At 39.3% G+C, this 24,570-nt stretch overlaps 1 protein-coding gene across 4 annotated transcripts in view; it reads left to right on the plus strand.

The window, feature by feature from the left end:
- Positions 1 to 24,570, plus strand: part of ZNF521 (zinc finger protein 521) — a 294,684-nt gene that overhangs the window by 1,675 nt on the left and 268,439 nt on the right. The gene's annotated exons all lie outside the window — the stretch shown is intronic.

Consider the following 24,570-nt stretch of genomic DNA (forward strand, 5'->3'; position numbering starts at 1 on the left):
AATCACCCGGAGAGGGAGGAAAAAAAAAATCCCCCGTCTGAGATCTACATCTGGGCTGGAGGAAAAAGTTTCTGTTGTGTGTTTTCGCAAAGAATAAATATGCAAAACCGTGCGGTGCTTCTTTTTTCCTTTTCTTTGGAAGAAGAAAAAAGTCATCTTGGAGAGGGGGGAACAGCCCCCGCTCGTGACAAACGTGGTCCGGGGTCCCGGCCGCCGCCTCTCGCCCGCGTCCCGCTCGGGTCCTCTCCGCGCGTTGCCAGAGTAAACAGACACGGGCCGCCGGCCGCGGGGACCGTACCCCGGCTCGGGCCTCAGGGCACCCCTCTTGGCTATTCCCAGAAGTTGACCGCCCCCCGCCCCTACTCCTCCCCGTCGCCCCTGGAGTCCTTTGCGTTTCGCGGTGGGGTCCAGCTCTCCCTCGTCCCCGTTGGAGAGGGAAGTTTGCGGGGCGTGCTTGCGGGATTTTGGGGGCGCACTAGTTGGCTGCGGCGGGGGCGGGGGGCACTGAAGTTATCGATCTGGTGGCTGTGTTGGAATGTGGCGAGGAGAGTCACGTGGCGGCCTCCTCCTCCTCCTCGGCCGCCTCCTCCACCTTCGCGAGCCTCCTCCCGAGGAAATCGGGGGCGGGCGGCCGAGGGCAGCCGCGAGGTCCGGCGCTCCCAGGCGGAGAGCGGGAAGGGCGGGCGGCGGAGCGCGAGGGCCGGAGGAGGGGCGCGCGGGCAGGGCAGGGAACGGGGCGAGGGCTGGGGGCGAGCGCTGGAGGCAGCCGCGGTCCCCGCGACCCAGAGGCGGAGGACAAAGGGCGGCTGGTGCGCCCGCCAGGGCCCGCTGGGTCCCGCCGAGGTCCGCGCTGCCCAGCCCCGCCCTCTGGTCCCCGGCGGCGCAGCATCCTCTTCCTCCCAGCTGCCGGGCCGCGGCGCCCAGTGGCCCCGGTTCCCGCATCGGCCTCCGGACTAGCCGCCGGCCTGGGGGAAAGGGGTGGGCAGGGCCCAGTGCCCCACGCCTCCCGGCCCCCGGCCGCTGTGCATTTATGAACTCCATGAACGGAGCTCTCACCGCACACACAAAGCCCTTTCTTCTCCTGGGAAGGGACGGGGTGGGGGAGGGCCTTGCCGATTGGAACGCTTGCTTTTTTCCTAAAGCGCAGAAGTTTTAGTTCGGAAACGAGGTGAATCATTGGCATGTGTCTCCACACTGTGTCTGGTGGTTTCCATTCACAAGGGCCCCTCTATTTTTCTGGGGGAAACCTAGACCCAGGGCCTGAAAGATCCAAGTGTCGACAGTGAAAAAAGAAACGCCACGGGCGTGCGCGGGTGTCAGGGTAACGGTGGACCAGGCTCGCGCCAGGGAGACTTGCCCGAGACCCCAGCTTTCTTGAAAGTAACGCTGAGCAGAGTACCAGGGCAAACCTCTTCCTAGTCACTTGGAAAGAAGAACTTTCCGAGTTGAATTAGGATAGCGGTTGGTGCCTGTCCGGTGGAAAGGGCTCCAAGAAGCTTCTGAAACGCCGTGCAGGAATTTGGGAGGGCTTTTTCTTTTCCAAAAAAAAGAAAAACGAAAAAAGTTTATTAAAGTTTGTACGATTGGCAGTTTTGTTCACTCGCAGCTTCTGAGCATTTGGTTCACCTGCCTTTGGAGTGAATTTACAGCGAAAGTTCGGTTGACTGAATGCGTTTGTTCCCTGTGCTTCCTGAAGAGGATTTCTTCTCATGCACGTAGGATTTTATGGGCAGTTAAGGGAATCCATCAGTTGACGGTATTCGCTGGGCAGGCTTGATAAGTCGAACTGCAAAATACCTGTGCAATTCTTAGGTTAACAAGCAAAAAATGGCAAATGAAGAATGAGTAAAGAGGACATTTTATTCCTTTGTTTTATTGTCATGTTGCAAAATTATCCAAATACCTTCCCCACAAAGACACAGCATCTGTTTCAACTACCAAATTCTAAATAAACTATTTACATTAAAAACAAAGATTTAGCTTCCATATTCTGTGTGGGCGCGGAACACAGTGCTGTTCTCTCCTATCAGCTGCTTGGACAACTCCCAAAAGAGCGAATGGCCTCAGGTGGGCTGGCTGGGCTTTGGGGGATGAGAAGCTGAAGACAGGAATACAAATAGTACAGTCCTCACTGAGGAGCGGATTGTTTTTCTTCAGGATATGCCTTGAAAAATTCATATGTACCTGAGCTATACCAAAAGAATCATTTTGATATTAGTAGCGGTTTTGAAGAACAGAAAGGGCATTCTGGGTGGCTCTTGTTAAATACCTAGCCTTCTCTTCAGTGTTTTGATTTCCCTATGTCTTCTTGGAAGGATCTCCAATTTTTCAAAATGTGTTGTAGGAGTGTTCTGAGTATGCGGATTGTCCATAATATCATTCAGAAGGTCACACTTGGATGATAGAAAAGCCAGGGAGGTGTTATTATGACCTGTGTTCTGGTATAATATTAGTAGTAATATGCAGTGAACGACACTTTGCTATCAGCAGGTATAGAAAGGCAGTCCTGTTGTGTTTCTTCATTTATGAATAACTGACTAATAGCTTTGCAATTAAAAGATAAAAAGTCTGATTTTATTAGATGAGTGACAGCATTTCAAAACCATGTAGATTACTTTATAACCAACTTGAAGGAGGCATTGGAAACCATGAAAATGCAATAGGCCCTTCTAAATAAAACATGAAGTTCTGCACTCAATTTCCAACTTCTGTCTTACATACATGCTAGTACTTTAACCAACAAGATTTAAAAGATATTGCTGACATGACTGTCAATTTGATATCATAATTTGAAACTTATGTCTCAGGAAAGTCATTTACCTAAGGCAGATAAAAACGTTAAGACACAATGTCAGTTAGGTTTGGAGTTTTTATTTTCAACCAAATGCTTAAAAATACAGACTACCAGGACATTGCTATTAACAGTTGAATTTATTGTGTGAATTCTCATAATTTAGTACTCTGAAGGAATAATTATATTTACTTGAAGAAGTATGCTGGGTTTTTTGTTTGTAGGAAACTTTAGGATAATTGTCCTAAGAACCTACCCTCTGAGAGTAGGTACCATATTTCTGGCTTCAGTGGAGCGGGCCCTGGTTGGTCTACTTACCTCCTCTGAAGTGCATTAAACCTGTTAAACACCGAAAAGATGCACTTTTCTATTTGCAAAAGCTGGAAATATATTTTGAAACATGGAACTCCTTTACCCCTCCTGCCTCTCAAAGCCCTAGCATCAAAATTATATCAGCCCACATACAAAGTCGAGAAACTTACTCTGTCCTTATGGTACGAATCTTCAGGATAACACCTTCTATTTAATGAAATGGAGAATTAAAGCCAGTATTTAGAGGCATGGATGGACAGACAATTAAATGAGTCACTCTTTCTGCCCCATTTATATTATTTGGATATTTGTCTCAATTCCTGAGCGTAGACATGGTACTTGAGTAGATTACCTGACTCAAAATAGTTCTGCTGTCAGTTTATTTTTAGAGGCAGCAAATCAGTTGCATCAAATTGGTCAATTGTGACCTATTTCTATTTTTCTTGCTGGCTATTTATTCTCTTTCTTGTGGTGCCTCTCTGATGGAAGTTTCTCGGCCATTTTACCTAATAACAAACAATTTTTTTTGGAAATTTCCTCCAAAAAGCACTGTAAAAAGGAAAAAGTGGTCCACTATATAAAGGTGTGATATATTCAGTAAGAGCCAAGTTATAAAGCTGGGAAGGAGAGAGGGGAGCACTTAGTCATTTAAATAGCCAAGTTAAACACAAGACACAATTAGGATATCTGAACCCTCAGGTGTTCATAAACCCATACCAGGGACCTCTGGAGAGGAGTGGTGGGAACCAGGGAGAAAGAGAGCCCCAGAAGTGCCTTGTTTAACTTGGCTGTCACAGTAGCTAACCCTTTGTAACTTGGCACATTTTGAAGTTATCACACTTGTGATTGACCTTTCCCCCATTTACCTTCTTTTGTACTTATGAAGGTTTATTTTATTTTATTTTTTGAGTAGAGTAATTTATTTAGAAATGTAATAGAGTGGCAAAACTTAGCTTGCAATTTAAAGAAGAAATGTAAACTATAGAATTTGAATGTAAAGGCAATGGATTTTAAGCCCAAAACCTTTTGAAAGTAAGAAAACCTGTGTATTAGGCTGTATTCTCTAGTGGAAAAGCTCTACAAATTGTAGGTGTTAGAAAAGCCACCTCAAGGAACTTGTGCTGGCCCTGAAATTTAATAGAAACATTAAACTCTCCAATCCTTATTTAAACACATTTTTTTCTGTTATTTTCAAAGTCAAAATATATATACTTATGGATAGACAGGTGAAGTATAACAAAAAAAGTGTTTTTCTTATATTTCATATGTTTCATTTCTTAAACAAAAAAAACTGATCACTGAAGATTGAGTTTTGATTTTGGAAATGATGCCATAATTAGAAAAAAAGCCCCCAATTTTGTGTGTAAAGGTAATTGTTTTAAGACAGTGCAGTGCTTTGCTTTTAATTTAAGAATTGCAATATGGCTTTCCCTCAAAATTATTTTGACTCCCTTTTTTCATGATCAGATTTTAACCTAAGGTAAGTTTCTAAAAAAATGTGAAAAGATACATACACACACACACAAATTAGAGAGAGAGTTCTTTTCATGATTGTACAGGCGAAATTACTAATTGTGTGGCACACAGAAATGTATGCTTTACTTTTGTACTTGTATGCTAAAAAACCTGATTATTGGAAACACTGCAGAAGCTCAAACAGTGTTTGACATCCATACTCCTTCAGACACTTGCAAATGTTCTTCTATTCATCTATCAACCAGTGACTGTTTCTTCCCTCCACCACCTCTAAATTATACTGACTAGATGTTGAAGTCATTAAATTGATTATAGTCCAATCAGTAGACAATCCGACATAAACAAAAACAGCAATTACAGTTGGCAAGGATCCCATGAGTGCTAGTCAAAGTTCCAGAACTGATGGTCCAGTGAGTCTCTTCCAAAACGCCGGTTTCACGATTTCAGCACTTCTGGCAGCATCTTCTTAAAGTGAGGGCACAGAAATTCATAAGATTCCACTTGGCCTTAAAAACAAAAACATCTGTTTGATGCATGAGTGGATTGTTGACTTTGATTCATCCAGCCAAAAAAGGACAAAAAATAGGATATTGAACATAAAAGCATACATGTAAAAATGAAATTACAAAGGGATTTGAGATTAGCAGGCAGCCTTTTATAAAGCAAGCTGTTAATAATTTTTCTTTTTTTGTTTTGCCAGAGTATTTCCCTATCCTTTAAAAATCACTGTAGTTATTCTTATTGACAGCAGTGACGTCTCACAGTGATGACAGAATTTTTCAACTTTTTGCTTCCGATAATTATACTTAGTTCTTTGTACTTGCTTATTTGGTCTAGTGCAACACTTGTAGCATGTTTGTAGGAGATTTCTTTTCACCTTAGAGGAACATTTGTACCTGCTTGCCTCTATTTTTAAAGGAACTCTGTTTGTGAGGGCTCATTAGTCTGGTAAATTGTAGTTAAATACTTGTTGACATAAGTTGAAGCATATTATTAAGTATACTTGCTTGAGTTTTCATTTTGATGTAAAAGCATGTAATAAGAAGAAAGAGGTTTTGAGAGTAGAAAGGAGTAGGTCTACTAAGATCAATTAAGAATTTTATGAAGGGTCTGTTTTTCCTATTAATGTGTTTTATTAATTCATCTGTCAGGATTCACATTGCTGGTTTACTGTTGTTAATTCTGTTGCCACAGAATACATTCCTCATGGTTGGAGTTAATGGATACTATGTTCAGTTTTTCAGTTAATTTTAAGAGAGAAAATGATTTTAGGACTTGCAATATTTGTATATTTTAGCAGCCGTCTGCATCATTAAAATGTAAATATTATCATTAAGTAAGATGTGAAATAATGCTTTTGAATTGAATGAGATTTTGATGCAAAGGCTGATACTGTACATCAAACCTGTAGCTGAGTATTTTCCCAGATGTATTTAATTTTTTTCTTCATTGACTCCTGTTGTGCTGTCACAGGTGAAAGTTAGTTCTAGGGGTGGGGGAGATGCATGCAACTTTCTAATCCCATTTCAATTAAATCTAAAATGTTCCTGTTTTTTGTTTGGGGATTACATGGTGCTAGGATTGCATATACCTTGTTTGTTGTAATGAAAGCCTACTTGTCTGATTTAAAATATGTTCTGCAACAGTGTTATTGCAAAGCAATTAAAACTTAAACATTAAAGTTAACATTAGTAAATTTAAATAGCTCTGTTATAGTATTAATCAAATAGTGTAAGGAAAGCTTTTAAATGGTTTAAATAATTATGCAACTCTTGGCATAAAAAGCCTGACACAAGATAAATCTTTGAAAACTAAGTAGAATCGCGTTTTTTTTTTTTAATAAAAAACTTTAATTTTAGGCACCTTGGGCTTTTAGCATGCATCACATTCCACCTCTAGTATAAGTAATTATGCCAGTTTAGTAATTATTAGAGATGAAAGAAATTCAGTAAGATATGAATTCTTTAAAAGTTCAGTAGCTTCAGTTTGAGCAGGGATAATGATCAAGCAGCAGTTATCCTGCTGCCTGGGGACCTTGCCACAGCTACAAGCACTGGGCTGATCTTGGGGGTATCATTATTATGGTGGCATATACTATAGTTAGTGTTTCTACTCTAGTTGTCAGATTGCAGAGGTTTATAATTTGGTCATTAAACAAACTTAGATTCCAGTATGACTGTGTAAAAACTCCCCTTTCTTAGAACATTTTTAAAAATAAGATACATTTAAAAATTATTCTTTTGGGGCAGCATCTCTTTTAATTCTATGGAATAGTAAATGCTTTGAAAAATCCTGAAAAGAAAAGAAATGTGTAAGTCTGTCATTTTTCTGTGTATATGTGTTAGGTATGTGTTCATTTTGAATCTTGTTTTTAAGTAAAGATGATTTGGTTTGGAAAGCATATGTACTATTCCTGCATGATCATAGCTCTCCCAATCTGAGCAAGGTCAAGGGATTGACATTCAGAATATTCATTTTCATGGTAGTGCAGTTTTTTTAATTTATATTTCAGTATTTTGGTTTTGATAATTTTTTTGTATATGTGAAACCCAAGAGTTTTAAGTCCCTCAGTTATCACAACATCGTGTGAGACACACACATGCATAATGTACATACACAGAAACATACTCTAAACCTTCTATAGGAAATACACTTTGTTTAGTAAGTCCATATAAGTGTTAACAATGTTTTAAGGGAAAAATTGGATTTTTTTCCAATTAAAATCGGTGTCATTTAAAGAATATGGTTTCCCTTTTGAAATTAAAATCAGCGTATCATTGAGTCTCATTATTTCACTAATTTTATTACCTTCTCTTTCCATCTTATGATTGGCTTTTTCTCACATTTGTTATCCCATCAGGATACTGTGAGGGATATGATATGTCAAGATGGAAACTTATTTACCTGATAGGGACAAAATCCTCATCGATTACACACAGTTCCATATATTCATACAAAGTACATTTGTGAAAACCTGTAGTGAGGTGAAGAGTCCACACAGTAAACTATAACTTGCTATATTGTAGGAGTTTCTGTGACCTGGAATCTAAAAAATAACACTGTGCTTTAAACTTTATATTGACTTTAAGAAGCAATTTCCAGCATTTCATACATGTTCTTACCTAATATTCTTGTCTTTCACAATAGAGCCAGATTAGGTCCCATTAGTGCTTGAATAAGACTGCATATTAATTGCTTTCAGCATTCCTAATGATTTAGGTTGTCTTAGTTGTGTTAAATTTATTAGACATATGCTTTTTATCACCATCATCAGCACCTTTTGTCTTTCATTGATTACTTTTATACATTAAGAAAACGAAAAAGACTGTAACGTCTTCACAAACATTGCTCTACCAAGTACTAAGGAAGCCAGAACAGAATCGTTGCTTGAATGCTGATGTGTGGAGTCTGAGGTTCCTATACGTAGGGGATTTGGCGTTGTCATCGTACAGTCTGCAAAGTTATATGCTGTTTTGCAGACCTGAGGCAAGGGTTAAGAAGAACTGTGGGCTCAAAGGAATGCATATTAATTCCTGAAAAGAGTTGAAAATAAAAACAAACAGTTATGGTCATAAGTATTGTGACTTGGATACTAGTGCTTGTAGGTAAATGGTTGTAGAGCAGGAAGAGCACGGGGGCATCCTCTGATTTGCCGTGTGCAGTTTTGACAAACCATTTACCCTCTGTACTCTAGGATTTAGACTTTCTGTAACTAAAGTGAGGAAGCATATTCATCATTTAACAAGTTTTGGGGGTTTTTGTTTTGTTGTGTTTTGGTTTTTGATGCCTGTTTTATCCCAGGCACTGTGCTAAATTCTGAGGATGCAGCTGTGAACCAAACAGATACATAAGCCTTGCTTTTATGGAGCTTATAGTCTAGAAAACTGGTTGAGAGTTTATATACCTTCCATTGCTTTTTAGCTTTTGGAAGAAAGCTCTGCAGGTGAGGAGAAGGACATACGTGTGTATGGTATGTTAACTTTTCTGTGAGTTGGGTCAGATGAAGCAGTTAGACAAAACGAGTCTCAAAAACATTTTTGGCACCAAAAATTTGATGAGCTTTGTTTTTTAAGAATTGCAAGCTTTGTTTTCTCTTATAATGAAAAGGGAAATATGTCCACTTGAACTGAAACAACTAAACAATGTATAGAACTTTTACTTCCCACTCTTTTGGACTTAGGTCATTGATGTTGCAATATCTTTTACCCCTCTTAAAAGTGCTGGATAACATTTTTGAAAGTGATTGGTGCAATGGTGAAGCTAATTGTTCAAAATTGTTTAAAGAATTTAAGGCATCCTTGAAGATAATTGGAGGTTTTGGAGAATGTGTATGATGTTGATATTAAAAAACAAAAAAACTCAACTTCATTTAGGAATCCCTGCTATACAAAATTGAGGTGAAAGAACTCACAAGGAACTTATTCCATTAAATGTGCAGGCGTAGAACACTAGGGAATGCAGCAAGTTGGTATTAAAAAGTCCATAGTGTGCAGGTTTGATTATTTTTCCCCTGAGAGATAGGTGAATGCTTCGAAATAAACTTTTACTGAATCATGGATCTTAAGTGAGACAATTTAAGGATAATGATATTGGGTGTCTTGATGGTCTTCATGTTCAAAGATGTGAGCACTGGAATGAATGGTGATGGTGGAGTGTAACTGACCGAAGAAAAAGATGATCAACATGAAATCCCTTTTGCCTCCTCCAACATCATACAGGTCATTTACATAACTATTGCATCATTATACCAAATTTTTAATCTTCAAAATAAAACCATTACAAGATAATAACACCATTTTATAGCTCCTGTTAAATGTAACTGTTTTTTTATACTTGCTGATTTGCATATTTAAAACCCAGTATGAGTGTGATGGGCTGGCAGACCTCTGTGGTGGCTTCTTAGCTCTGTCTTTGTCCCTGTGTCCCCAAGCTAGGAGAGTCCTTAGCCAGTTGCCTGCCCTATACTAAGTGCTCAATAAACTTCAGTGGAATCAGTATCACTTCATTTCCTAACAGTCAAAAAAAGGTATCAGTGACTTCTGAGTTCCCTTGTAGCTCCAGCATCCTAGATTCTTATATTGAGAAATTGTGATTCTTGCAAGTTGATCAATAATTCATATTAATGGGGCAAACGTACTTTCAAATTGTGAACTTGACTGAGTTGTAACTGGTGGAACAAAATCAAAGACTGGCCAAAATTTCCAGACACAGTTTGGACAGCCTTACTTTCCACTGCGATTTCTTATCAAGATCCCCCATTTAACTGTGGCCATCTAAAACATTTGAGCCAAGGTCAGAGTGTGTTGTTTGATTTTATTATTTATTTATTTATTTATTTATTATTATTTTTGAGATGGAATCTCGCTCTGTCGCCCAGGCTGGAGTGTAGTGGTGCTATCTTGGCTCCCTGCAACCTCCACTTCCTGGGTTCAAGCGATCCTCTCACCTCAGCCTCCCTAGTAGCTGAGATTATAGGTGTGCATCATCATGCTTGGCTAATTTTTTTATTTTTAGTAGAGATGGGGTTTCACCATGTTGGCTAGGCTGGTCTCGAACTCTTGACCTCAAGCGATCTGCACACCTTAGCCTCCCAAAGGGCTGGGATTACAGGCATGAGCGACCACAACCTGCCATAGTGTATTGCTTTAGAGATAGCATTTTAATTTAGTTTGACTGGCCACCTTCAATTCATGTTCATCCATTTGTCCAAATGCTGGTACTCTTTTCATGCAGCAGTGTGTCCCAAACCTTTAGTGATGTCCATGGCTTCACTTTGAATCTCTTCTAGGCTTAGATTGTGGATTTTCAAGTCAGTGTTGTAATAATAAGGACTTGCATAGTGTTTTCATCTCACATCTTAGGGGAGGCTTTTTCCAGCCCACCTAACTTAAAGTGACCTATCTCTTTATTCTTCCCTCTATACGCCGTATGTCAAAGAAACTATGGCATTTCATTTCCTGGTTTCTCTATAAGTCTTTTGAGAAGAGTTTGGTGTCCCTTTTCTTTGAATCCCCATAACCTACGATGTAGACAAACGAATGTAGACACACAAACAAATGCAGTAATTCAGCCAGTTGATTAATCAACAAATATTTACTGTGTTTTACCAGTCGTTTACCAGTCTAAGAGTGCTAGCAGTTGAGAATGCTATGAAGGAGACATATTGTCTATATCCTGGTAGAATTAGGATAAAGCAGTGGAAACATATTAAATAAACAAGATGCTAGTAATTTACATTCCTTTGAAGGGACAGCACCGATGTTAATGAGACCATTTAACAGAGACGTCAGTGAGGTCAGGGAAGGATTCTGGAGGAAGCACTTTCAAGCCAATTCTGAAGTTTCGTATGTTTTCGAATGAAAGTTATTTAACATGGTCATGCATTCCAAAGGATTTTTTATTGAGCACCAAGTATGTGTCAGGTTCTAGGGAGACAATATGAAACCAGTCAGACCCAGTTGCTCATGGGTGTCATGGAACTAACAGTCTGCGAAGACATATTATATGCCTCTTTGTGTCTCTCATAATGTTAACTTTAGATTTTACTTAGTTTTACAACAATAGTCTACTTTCAGTTCGCACAAACGGTATCCCTTTTGTGTCGTTGGCACATGGCTAACTTCTGTGCAAGTTCTGGCCATATTTTAATTGTGGGCCTGCTTTTGCCGTTCTAAGTAAACTACCTACAGCTACATTCATTGTGTTTTCCATTACCTAAGTCTATTAACTTTCAAATATCTGGGTTTGTTTTAATCCTTATAATGCTCTCTAAATACTTGATCAACTCACTCATTCTGGAATTGTGAGACAATTTAACAACTGTTCTCTATTTTATCTCTTAGATATTTAAGAAAATATATGTTAGTCTTTGCAAATTCTTAGCACAATTTTCACATCAAGGAGCTTAGTAAATACTAAACGATGATAGTGCATCGACAGTTCATTAGTATATTCTGTAATTAAAAAGAAAATGACTGGGTGCAATGGCTCATGCCTGTAATCCTAGCAGTTTGGAAGACCGAGGCGGGTGGATTGCCTGAGGTCAGGCGTTCGAGACAGGCCTGGGCAACATGGTGAAACCCCATCTTTACCAAAATATAATAAATTAACCGGTGTGGTGGCACATGCCTGTGGCCCCAGCTACTCGGGAGGCTGAGACTGGGAACATCACTTGAGCCTGGGAGGTGGAGGTTGCAGTGAGCCGAGATCACGCCACTGCACTCCAGCCTGGGTGACAGAGTGAGACCCCGTCTCAACACATAAAAACAAAAAAACAAAAAAACAAAAATGTAGAAAAACTGTGAAAGATTAAAACAGTAATATGTCTACTAGCACTTTTTTCCACTTTCAACTCACATTTCCTCTGCATTTTCTGTTGTCCTTATTCTTAATTGTAGTTTTCACACACACACACACACAAAAGTCTGTGAGCAGTTGTTTGAATTCAAGCCTTAACCATCCATGTCATTCTCCAAGATCGGTCAGAGTGAGATGCGTCAGATGCATCGGTACTCTGGATGGCCAATTATATGTTGCCCCTTCCAACTATTCTTTACATATCTCTTCCATGGGTAGACAGAGACAGTGAGTATAGCTAGCTGGGGTAATGTACCCAGGGAGCTAACTGGGACAATCTTAAATTGCAATGTATGTATGTGAGTGTTTTTTTCTTTCCCCCCCAAACAGAAGTGGGCGGTCTCTATGTTGTCCTCCTTCCTAAATATATTTCCTAGCAGCCCTTCTGTGTAAGCACTTATGATCTCTCCCCTTTATTCTAATGACTCAACACTATCCATTGTATGATAGGCTGTTGTTTAGTCCATCCCCAGCTGCTGGTCATTGGGGTGTTTCTTTTTAGTTACTTATCTGTGTTGCAGTAAGCATACATACGTTCCTGCTGATATGTATGATTTTATATACATGGGATCAATTCCTAAAAATGGAATTGCTGGTTAAAGAGAATGTGCATTTAAAATGTTAGTGGCTACCGCCAGTGTGCCCTCCATAGAAGTAAGACCAATTCACACTGCAGTTGGCAGCAGGGTTAGAGAGTGCCTGTGTGTAAATACTTCATCCTTACTAATGCGACTTGTGAAAAAACAAACTGGTATTTAATTGACATTTTAATTAGCATTGCTGTAATTGTGAGGTAGATTCAGCATCATTTCAATTGTGTATAAACTATTTGTATTTATTTTTCTGTGAATTGCTTTTTTATTTCCTTGGATTTTTTATCTTCTAGTTTGAAAGAGCAGCTCATATTATTAAGAAAACTAGCTCTTTGCCTGACTTACGTGTTGCAAATATTTTCCCCAGTTTGCCTTTTGACTTTGTGGGTGATAATTTTTTCTCTTTTGCCATACAGTACTTTCAAATTTTTATTTTCGGTATTCTCAGTGCTTTCCCTTGTAACAATGGAGTTTGTGTCTGACATATTACAGAAAGGATTTTTTTTCCTAATCTTTCTTTTCGTTCTGTGTTCGCCATTACCCTGGCTGCAGTGCCTTGTTCCCCCACCTCCATCTCTGCGTCCCCAGCCTCGCAGAGTATTTCTGGGAATATAGTAGGTGCTTAGCAAACATTTATTAAATGGGGAGAAGTATAGTGTGGTGGTTAAGAACATGGGTATTAAACTAGACTCTCTGGGTTGAAATTCTAATCTGGTTGACCTTGGACAAGTTATTAAATCACCTTGTACTACAGTTTCTCCATCTGTAAATGAGGGTCCTACTAGTACCTAATTCAAAGAGCTCTTGTGAGAATTAAGAGTTAATTAGTATAAGCTCTTAGAATAGTGTCTGGTAGATATGAAGTACCTGGTAAATGTTTCTTCTTACTCTCAAAAGTTTTCACACTTTTGTACACCCCATAGCATACACCTCTTTTCTATTCTAGAAAGTTCCTTCTTGCTGTGGTTGAAGATTGGGAATTTTTACGTACCTATGTGGTAGCAGGTAGCCCTTTCTGAAGCCTGTTTTGAGGGGGCTAGAGGGATCCTCACAAAGTCTTTGCTGAGTTCAGTCTGCCACGACAGGCACCTTCACCCTGGCCAATGCAGTAATCCAGTCCAAAATCTAACTTTGCTTTGTCAATGTAGATAGAATTAAGAAAGAAAAATTCCTGCAGAAATTCCAGTTAAAAGATAATGGAAGCATAAAGTGAAACTAATTAATTTTAGCACCTCTGCCATCTTTTTTGGTAAGTTGAGTTGGTACCTTTTAGGTTCTTTGCAAAAGGGCCAGTGCTAATTTACAAAGGTAGTCTAATTGTTCTTGGGAGAAAGGAACTGGAGACAAATAATTCACATATCATTATGAAAGTTTAATCATAGCAGATTTATTAATAATCCTTAAATTAAAAAGGTAAATCTGGGCTTGGGTTTACAAAAGAATTAGTGGAACGAGGGGATGATTTTCTGCATCACCTTTGTCATCAGTAAATTTGTCTAGAAGCACTTTCTTCTTGGCTTCAGAGAGAGATTCTGTGTTGTCTAGAAGCACATGTGGTTATAGAGTTTGAATGTGGAAGGAAAATGCAAGAATGGTCTGCTCACTGGCGGTTAACTCCCATTCATGCCTGGCTGTGTCTAGCCAGTGCTTTAATTTTATTCGAGACCTTATTTCGGGGCAGATTGACATTGCTTTCCTCTTGGTTTCTGCTTTATTCTTTCTGCAGTAAATCCTAACTGTTCAGGTTGCTTTAATTTCCCCTTAACTTCCCTTGCTTGTTCAATCACAAGTCTTACTCTCTCTCTTCAGTTCATGAAATCACCCAGGCCCTACTTCCAGATTGCTTGACTCTGCTGGCCCTTTAGGTTTTAGAAGCCCAGCCTGTGTCTGCACTCACTGGTTGACCTTGGCATTCACTTGTCCGGTGACACTCTTCATAGACACTATCTTTTTTTAAATTTTAACTAAATGTAAACTGTCATAAAGTTGTCATTCTATACTGACAAAGTCTAAAACCTTAATATATCCAATCAGATGACTTTCAAAGAGCCATTTATGCTTTTTTCTTCAACCTTAATGCTAAATGAAGTGAGAGCAATAGTAATGAAAATCAGAGTGGGGAGAGCCAAGAGGACTGAGAGAGGCCACTTTTAATGAGTGGAATATCTTTAAATGATAGAAAGTGACAAAGGAAATTTCACTTTGGGATCAGTGAATATAGATATTCTGGGAAACACTTTTAAAAGGGTATTGGGCTCGGGTGCTAGTTTAGTTTCCTGAAAGGCCAGCCAGAGGTGGGGATGGACGTCTTGTTAGGTGAGGTACAGTGTTTTGAGCACAGGAGAGGATACAGATCATGAGAGTGTAGAGCAGGGAAGACCCTAGAGATGATCCACTTGCTGTCTCCAAGACCCAAGGACTTTAAATTACTTATTCCAGGTCACACCATGACTTCGTGTCAGACTAGGGAGGAGAGTCTCAGTCTCTTGATTTATAATTCTAGGAATTACCTTTCATGGCTATACCCTTTTTAGGTGATGAAAGGAAAAGTGACTTTTCCAACCCTTTCAGACTTTTTCTGAAGGCCAAAATCATAGGCACACTGCGCTGAGAGCATCACCTTCGTTATTCTAGTCTGAGCAGTGGACGTCTCAGTGCTTTGGTCCTGTGTATGCAGTCGGCATGTCACAAGGGAGCCAGTGCCTGGTGGACCCGCGTTTGAATCCTGCACGTTAACAAGCTACATGTTACTGAATCTTACGAAACCTCAGTTTTCTTACCAGTAAAATGTTAGGAATCTACCTTGCAGGACTGTCATATTAAGAAACAAACATCAGGTGCTTAATGGATGTCTGGCTCTTAGCAAATTACTAACTGGTAATAGCTTTTTATTCTGGATGAAGTTCTCTGGAAAGCTGGGGAGGCCTGCATGTTTTATCCTCTTTATGTTTGTCACGTCTGCAAAGTCTTTAGGTGTGGTACTCAGTATTGTGGCTTCTTCGCTGCTTTGTGTGGAGAAGAAAATATTTCCCCTTCTAGAGAAAGCCTAAGAGGAATCGTGTGAACTTTTATATTCAACTCTTAGTAACCATTCTCTGCAATAAAAGGTGGGTAATGGAGCTGGAGGAGAGTTGAGTTCACTATCTATGACAAATACCTTATGTGTGGGCACCTGTTCAGTGTTTCAGAAGACACTGTGTCTTCCTTTGGCTTTAAATGTATCCTTTGTCACTTATCATTCCCCACATTTTATAGGTGAGAAAACGGAGTCACATACACTGGGCCCATCCAGTTAGTATGGCTGAAGCAGAAAAAGAACTCGAAAGCGGGCAGTCTTTCATGCCATGCTTTTCAAATGAAGAAGCCAAGACTGGTCATAAACCAAATCAAGATGTAGAAATAATGAATCCTCTGGCCACCAGATCTCTCCTCTGATGTTCCTTTTGACTTTAGGCGTTTAGATCTGAGTTCCCTCTCCTATTCTGCTCCCCCGCCCCTAAGAGAAAGTGACTTCTCCAAGAAAAACGATGATAGGATATCAGTCCTTTACATGTGAGAGAGCATGAAAAGCAGCGGAAACCTGACAAATCTCTAATTGTGTAACTAAAGGCTTTGTCTTCTGATTAAAAAAAAAAATTGAATGCCTCTGGAAGCTGATCTGGGAGATACTTTAGTGGCGGTGGCAAGGGGGTGCTGGAGTGTTTTTTTCATTGCTGGTGAAATCTTGAACTACTGACTTGTAGAAGTTGAGTAGAGTTTCAAAGGTCTTTCTTCTAGGTGCTGTTACTCAAAGGTCAGGAGATTTGCTTGGGTGGAGCCCACCAGCCTGACTTCTGGGAAGAAGTGAGTGATGGTTGTGCCTGCAAAGATAATAGCAATGCACCTGGCTTTGGGCTGAGTAGCCCCTGGTAATGCCGCACTGGCATTATCACACACACCATGAAGCAGAGAGAGGGGAAACAAATTCGTATTTCCCACTGGCAGATTAAGGCACTTGACCATCCGGAAGCTACCCCTGTTTTCTTTCGTTTGAAATATACTACATTTGATACAGTTTTTCTTCAGGGCTGTGAAAGATGGACATACCCATTGCAGGGATAGGTTCTCCTAAGGACTGGTGTGGCACCGATACCCTCTGTGGAGGGGACTGGGCACAACCTGCCACTGTTTCTGAAAAAATTACTCCAATTCTGACATCCTAGAGATGCTATTTCAGAGACAGGATGTAATTTTTTTTTTTTTTTTTGGTAGTGTTGGCTAAATGTAAGGTTTCACATGTGTTGGATTTTAAAAAACTACCAACACCAATAGCAGGATTGACCAGATTATTTTCCTTATTATTCTCTTTTAAAAATAAGATGAGCCCTGGCCCTTCTGCTCACCCTCTGAGAATATGCTCCCTCGCCATATATATTTACATAGACATCTATCTATCTCTATCTCTATCTATCTATCTATCTATCTGAGTATGTGTGTCCTTATTAAACTACATGCTTATTAATCTACATAGTAAACAAAAGCAAAACAAATAAATATAGGTGTTTATTTATCAGCCATTTCCCCCATGTGTGATTGATTTAGTTGATATTACTTTATGCATATTTGGAGATTATCTGGAAATAATCATTTGAAAATATGTTTACATATAGCATTATACTATAAAATATATACTATATACTCTAGTATATAGACATGTATATATTTGTATATGTATATGCTACATTATATACATAATACTATACCAATATATGTGGTCACATTATCCTGACAAGTCAAGATTGAGACAATATAAGTGGGAACACATTTCCACAAACAACTATTAATTTATAGTTACTATGATAATGGCGTACACGTTCACTTTTAGTTCTATCTGGGTAGCTCTGTAAATTGTGTATTGATTATGCTAAAGGCACTTGTGTCTTTATTACTTGTCTGCAGATACATGCAGATTGAATGCACATTTGGTGAAATGGTCATTCTGTAGGAAAAAGTACATTTTTAAAACCCGGCTTTTGGAGAGATTGTGTTAAAACTAAAGAAAACCATTAAACTCACATGGACACCTAAGGAATTATTTTTGTGTCCTAGGAAATGAAAAGTGCAGTTAAAAAGTTTAAAACAAATAATGCCCTTATGTTTTCTTTGTTTCAGATTCCTTAAGGAAAGTGTTGCAGAAATGGAACTAAATCAATAATGATCTATTTTTATAGTTTATTTTTGGTTGTGTGGCTTTTCTTGTTTTGTTTATCAGGCTGAAGGAACCTTAGACATTTAGGGTTGTATGTATTTTAAAATTTATTAGACCAACTAGGAGAAGACAAAATGAATTCCTTTTTTTCAATTATACATAAATTTTCTTGTAGTTTATAATAGCTCATAAGGTATAAATCACAGCCTCATTTTTTTTTTTTTTTGCTCTGATCTTTCATTATACAAATTTGTGCCTTATGTTATATAGACTTTTAAAAATATTTCTCTTTTCCTGAGTCATCATGTTACCAAGGCAGTTGTTTGGAAAATGCTTTATTATCTTCCTAAGTGGGATCATTTCTTACAAATGTGGACTTTCCACTTATGTGTTAGCTAGGAAAGAAAAGAAAAAATGTGTTTTCAAATTATTTTTCTCTTTGTTTTAATGGCATTTTGATTCCCATTTTGAGCACCATTTGGAGCTGCTGAAGGGAGAAAAAGAAAGAAAAAAAAATCAACACTTTTTCATGTTCCTGGGTGAAATAAATCTGTTTAGTGGAATATTAAATGCCCAAAATGTTGTGATTAATTGACAAACTGTAGACAAATCCAGTTGTCCTTGTCTTTCAAATATGTGATTGCAGTTAAGGAGAGGAACTTCCTAAATTAAAAAAAAAAAAAAAAAGAAAAAAAGAAGAAAGCAAGTCCAAAGTCGCTAGTAGGGAGAATTGAGTGATAATATTGTATTGATTTTTGTGAATGAGGTTGGGGTTTACCTTCTCAAAATGTGAAGGTGAGTATTGCTACATGCATCAAGCCAGTGTTTCCTGATTCAAACAAAACACTTTCCCCCAAGCTAATGCTTCAGCAATTGTTGAGATAGTTAACTTTAGGTGTCCAATTCAGAAATGCTGCAATTTGATTGGCACTGTCTAAAATGGCTGAAAAAATACAGTTGGTGTAACTATTAGTATGATATAGTTAATACAAAGGCATTTAGCCCCAGAGTTTTCTTTGCCTGGGGGAACTAATGCTTTCTAGCTGTGCTACTAAGGCTACATAGACTTATTTAGTAAAGAGGAGCCAGACTCTTTCCCAAGTGTCTAAATCCTAGGTTCAAAAATTGGTTTTATTTCTTATTGTAGCTGTCTTGTCTGAGAAGCAGTTTTCAGTATACCTGGTCGTTATGTACTAAAGACTGCACATAAATGTTTTCAAATAATTTGTTATCCTCCAGAGTGGATTGAGTTTTTTTTTTGTTTTGTTTTTTTTGTTTTTTTAGCAGTTTTAAAGTTGCTTTACTATCGAGAAATTAGTGCTTGATTAGCTGGATATTAAAAATATTTGTGTATAGTATTTTTCTTATGTGAAATGGAAGAAAGGGGTCCTTGAGGCTGGGTTTAAGATTGCACATGGAACTACAGAGGCTGGTTTTGTTTCTTTTTGCAGGAAGTTAGAGACTATATGAGATTCAAATGTGTCATTGTTGACTCTGAAGGCATCAGGGTAGTTGGAAGAGTGAGGCATTTCAAATCTGGCAAGAAGAAAGGCTCATGCCAAAGCAAAACCAAATAAAAATGACAAAGTTACAAAAAGACATTGGGTATTTTACTTTAAGCCCTTCATCTAGAAAAAACTTCAGTGGGGTACTTTTTTCTTTCTTTATTAGCACAGGTGATTTGGAGTTTGTGTACCCATTTTGGTCTTGTGACATCTCTTTCCCCTGCTGCCTTGGCACATTCTTTGTGGTTCCTTACCATATTTTCTTTTAGGGGAAGGCTGTGTGCACCTTTTAAAACAAGCATTTTAAATTTATTGGCGTTTTATGTTATTAAGAGTAGTAGTCTGGTGTTTTGACTTTGTCTTATGAAAAGAATCATGAACTGCAAGTAAAATCGTGTTAACTTACTTAAACTAATGATTAATGATATATTTAAAGAAGAAATAAGAAAGGGATATTAGAATCAATGTCTCTTTTGGTTTTCAGTTCAATTTTATGCTTACTCTTCTTTGGCATTGTGTGTGCTTAAAATAAAACTAAAGTAAAAGGAATCTTACCAAAGATCTTTGAAGTCCTGAGAAGTGTCATTGGGCCTCTGGAAACCTTTGGTACTCGGTTAGAAAGTTAGGTGGTGGCTGGGCGCGGTGGCTCACTCCTGTAATCCTAGCACTTTGGGAGGCCGAGGCGGGTGGATCATGAGGTCAAGAGATCGAGACCATCCTGGCCAACATGGTGAAACCCTGTCTCCACTAAAAAATATAAAAATTAGCTGGGCGTGGTCGCACGGGCCTGTAGTCCCAGCTACTCGAGAGGCTGAGGCCGGAGAATCACTTGAACCTGGGAGGCAGAAGTTCCAGTGAGCTGAGATTGCGTCACTGCACTCCAACCTGGCGACAAAGTGAGACCCTGTCTCAAAAAAAAAAAAAAAAAAAAGTTAGGAGGTGTGATTTTTCTGCCCAGTTTTTCTCCAGCTTTGGCACTTGTTTGTCACTATTTAGGTAAGTGAGAATATGGGTAAAAGACAAAACCTGGATGTGAAGATAGTGAGAAAAACATGCTCCTGTCTAGGAATGGCTCCATCAAGCCTGGTGCCTGGCAAACACTGAGACAGCTCTCCACTTTCCTCTCCTCACCATCCATCCAGATGCTGTTTCCAGAGTGGCTCCCAGAACCATGATTTCCTTTCTGCCACTGACTTAGTTTTCACTTTCTCCTTCCTTCCTCGTTTACCTTGTAGGCTCTGGACTGGTGTCTTTACTTCCAGGTCTGATCTTTGTCCATACCATCCTCTCAGTTACCAGTGCAGCCTCTTTGTATAATCTCAACCAGATCATTCACTCTCCTACTTAAAATCCATCTGTGATTTCTCATAGCAGTGAGGTTAACATCTGGACGTTTTGCTCACAGGAGTTCCTTCATGCTCTAGCCGCTTTTCCAGCCTGGTCTCTGCTGCTGCCCCACTGTCTGTCTGGTCTATCTGCCCCCCGCTCATTTGAGTAGCAACACAGGTACTTGGATTTCTTTGAGGGCATCATGTAGTTTTACGTATCTGTGGCCTTACCTATGTTTCTGTTGCCTGGAGAGCCGTGTTCTTGTTCTCAGTGCTATGTAGCCTTCAAAATGTAGCCCAAGCTGCTCTTCTTGGGGTAAAATTACCCTGCCCCGATTTAGATGCCCCTCCAACTGAGTACTTATCCCTCTTGCTGTAGTCGTTGACTTACTCTTCTCTCTCTCTCCTTGCACCTGTCAGGCCTTCTCATGAAATGACATATGTGGAAAAGTGGTAAGTTTCAAATGGCAAACTTGGGTAAATGAACAAAGCCATTCAAGGCCAGGGAAGACAGACTTGTAGTTTCCAGTCACCCCAACCTGTGCCTGGTCACCTTGAAGGCTGAGAGGATCGGTATCCCAAAACACTTGAACTTGCTTTTGACCCACTAGTTGGGAAGCTGCAGCAAATTGCAGACTTCTTGGAACAGGAATTTAGATGTTGTATCTCCAGGCCCTTAATCAACTGGCTGTTAACCACATAGGTGTTTAAGAAATGTTTGCTTACGGAAGTTGTCACAAGGCAGCCTTAGAAATTCATTGTGAAGATAAATAACTTTAAGGTAGGAATACGTTAGTAAATAGTTACAAACTACTCTGCATTAAAGTTGGAGTACTGAAGTTGCTTTTCCATTGTGTTTTTCTTTTACCAAATTTCGTGTTAAAGATAAAGGGGGAAGAGGCCGGCTTGATGGCCACGCCTGTAATCCCAGCACTTTGCGAGGCTGAGGCGGGCGGATCATGAGGTCAGGAGATTGAGAACATCCTGGCTAACACAGTGAAACCCAGTCTCTATTAAAAATACAAAAAATTAGCCAGGCATGGTGGCACGTGCCTGTAATCCCAGCTACTCAGGAGGCTGAGGCAGGAGAATCGCTTGAACCCTGGAGGCGGAGGTTGCAGTGAGCCGAGATCGCACCACTGCACTCCGGCCTTAGCCAAAGAGCGAGACTCCATCTCGAAAAATAAAAAAAAAAATAAATAAGATAAAGGGGGAATAATGGAAGAAAGAAATTCGAGTATATCTTTCTGATTGGAAGAGGAGAAACTTTTTATTTTGTTGCAAATTGTGCAAGTGAATGTGTGTGTGTGTGTGTGTGTGTGTGTGTGTGCGTGTGTGCGCGCGCGCGCGCGTTTAACCTCCCCTAAGGCTAATTTCCTCCCATTCAGCATCCTCCTTCAAGGAATTTCACTGTAGATAGTGGTAATAAATTCACAATTGGCATGTTCTCCTTGATAACAGTACATCTGTGATATTTCTCTTTGGTCTTCAAGGACCGTGATAGACCTGTAGAACAATCAAGCAAAACCACAGAAAGTCTAAACTTCAACAGTGCGATTTTGTTTAATACAGAGATCATTCTTTCTGTCTGAGAAGACTTTATAGTCAAAGGAAAGAACAAATAGATGACAGGTTCCTTTTTTTCTTCTGTAAAACAATTTAATAACTTTCAGAGAATAGAGTGGTTAGAAAATAAACATTGCAGAAAAAAGTAAAAGGAGCACATTCTTATCCGTGACCACAGGAGCTCTTTGGACTGGTTGGTGCCCAGCCAGGTCTCTGCCTGGGGTGCCCATCATAATCCTGCAAAGTTGAGGCTGATGTGGTTCCGGGGATGCTCGGCCCTTTGCTACCCCATCGATTGCTTTTGTTTTTGTTTGTGTTTTGTTTGTTTGTTTACCTTTATTGACAGTAATAAAAAAATGAGGCAGCAGACCAGCAGGCGAGTGCGGGACAGACGGCTGCACAGTCTGGCAATGCTGCCTTCCTTCATTAGAGCCTGCTTGCCATTTTATAACAGTGTGCGATTTATTTCCCCTAAATCTGTTTTCGTCTTATGGGATTTCAAGTTAGAATGCATATCTAGAGCCCAGAAAGCACAAAATAATGATCCCGCCCTTTGGTTTTTGAAAACCAGGAAGGCTTTCTGTTTCTTGTTAACTCTTTGTAGCCTGAAGATAACTTTTTCTGTGTTCTTAAAAAGTATGAACAGAAATCAGGGATTATGATTTGAACATACTTGTAGGGGAGAAGTGCTTTCAGATATGGTTTATTTTAAACAGATACTCTCTGATTATCTCTTTAGGTGTGGGACTTCTAAGTATGTCACTAAACCTAGAAGGCTAGTTGTGAGTACACACGTGAACTTTAAATACAGCATCATTAGACAGTTAATTACATTTAGCACAAGATGGTTCTTAAACCTGAGATGCACCATTTGCAGTGATTTGGGGAGATTTTGGTATGCAATGCATTCATCTAAATTATTTGTTTACGTATTTGGCATAGAATTCCTGAATATGTGACATGGGTTATAATGCCTTTTTATTTTCAGACAATATCCTTGAAAGAAAGAACTCGGGCAGCTTTCTAAAGTCTCAAAAACCCTCTTTTTACTAGTTCAGTGTAGTGTTGAGGCCACTTTTTCTTTAATTTTTTTTGAACAGTTTTAGGCTGTTAAGATCCTGGAGGTCATGGTCATCACAGTGAAGCTAAGACTTGTTTTTTTCAGGTAGTGTGTACTTTTTAGTTGGTAGTTTCTTGAACTCACTGGGCACTGTGTGGGTTGACTTAAGATTGAGTAATTCATGCCATGGCTGTTTAATTTGGTGAAAAGCTGGCTATGATCAGAGAACAAACTGTTAGGAAGTGGTCCAGTTTTAAGTTTGCGTGAGTATATAAGTGGAGCATTTTGGGTTCATTCATCTCTTGCCAGTCTTAGTTGTTAAGTAATCTTATTGCATTCATATTTACATCATCCTCAGAATCTTGTGTTTCTGCCACTCTCATAAAAACTGACTCTGGTTTTTAAGGTAGAGCTTCATGCTTGGAATTAACCAGGAAAAGCCTCATTTATATCTCCAGCAAGAGGGACAGAGGGCCTGCACTGTGTACTTGCTGCCAGAAGTTTTTATAGTAATACTTTGTATCTAGGCTCTGGCTCTTACCATTAAATGTGCTTTTTATAGAGTACCAAGTTATAAATGTAGTGCAGCTACGGCATATTAATCTTACTGCAGAGATTTAATGAGGCAGTTGTTTTGCGATGGACACTATTGGGAGCAGAGAGCGACAGAGTTTTACTTTACCACTGAGCTGCAGAAATATTCCTTGCCTGGTAATAATTATAACCACATGATCTCTTAGTTTTTCTTTCTTTTGCCAGTGCTTTTCCATGCAAAAGTGGCTTGGAAGGAGGTCCATTTTGAGGCAGTGAAATGGATTGGAAATTGGGCTGTTTTCTCAGTAGTTTGACATTTTAGCTTTGATCAGGCATGGGATCCTTGTTGCACAGAGAGAAATATGTAAGATGAGTTTCAAGAATACAGATAGTCTTTGCCAGTCCACTGAGATGGCTTTTAGATATTCATTACTTTTACTTGACTTTTATATAGGTTATAAAAAGTAAATGTGGTGAAACCTCATTTTTACATGGACAGAATAGAATTTCTGCTGGTTGGCCTTAAACTGATCCCACACTTGAAATTAATTGAAGTCCATGGGTTTATTGCCTCCAACACTTTTAAGCCAGTGTAATTTTTCATTTCCCCCACAGTTGTAATTTTATTAAAGCAAGTTATAGCAGTAACAATTCTTATGAAGAGGAGGATGAGACTGAGAAAAGAATCACCTGCCAGAGAACATAATCAGGGAAAAGAATGCTTCTTTTAAATTCCTATTTGTAAGTAATGTTAACAAAATTGGAAACAGAAAGCTGCCACTTACTTTTGTAATAATAATTGTGCGTGTGTTCCAAAATTCAGCATTTTATCCAATCAGAACGATATAAATCCAGTGTCCC

The sequence above is a fragment of the Trachypithecus francoisi genome, unplaced genomic scaffold (genome assembly GCF_009764315.1).
Source record: "Trachypithecus francoisi isolate TF-2019V2 unplaced genomic scaffold, Tfra_2.0 Lachesis_group19, whole genome shotgun sequence".
Taxonomy (NCBI): domain Eukaryota; kingdom Metazoa; phylum Chordata; class Mammalia; order Primates; family Cercopithecidae; genus Trachypithecus; species Trachypithecus francoisi.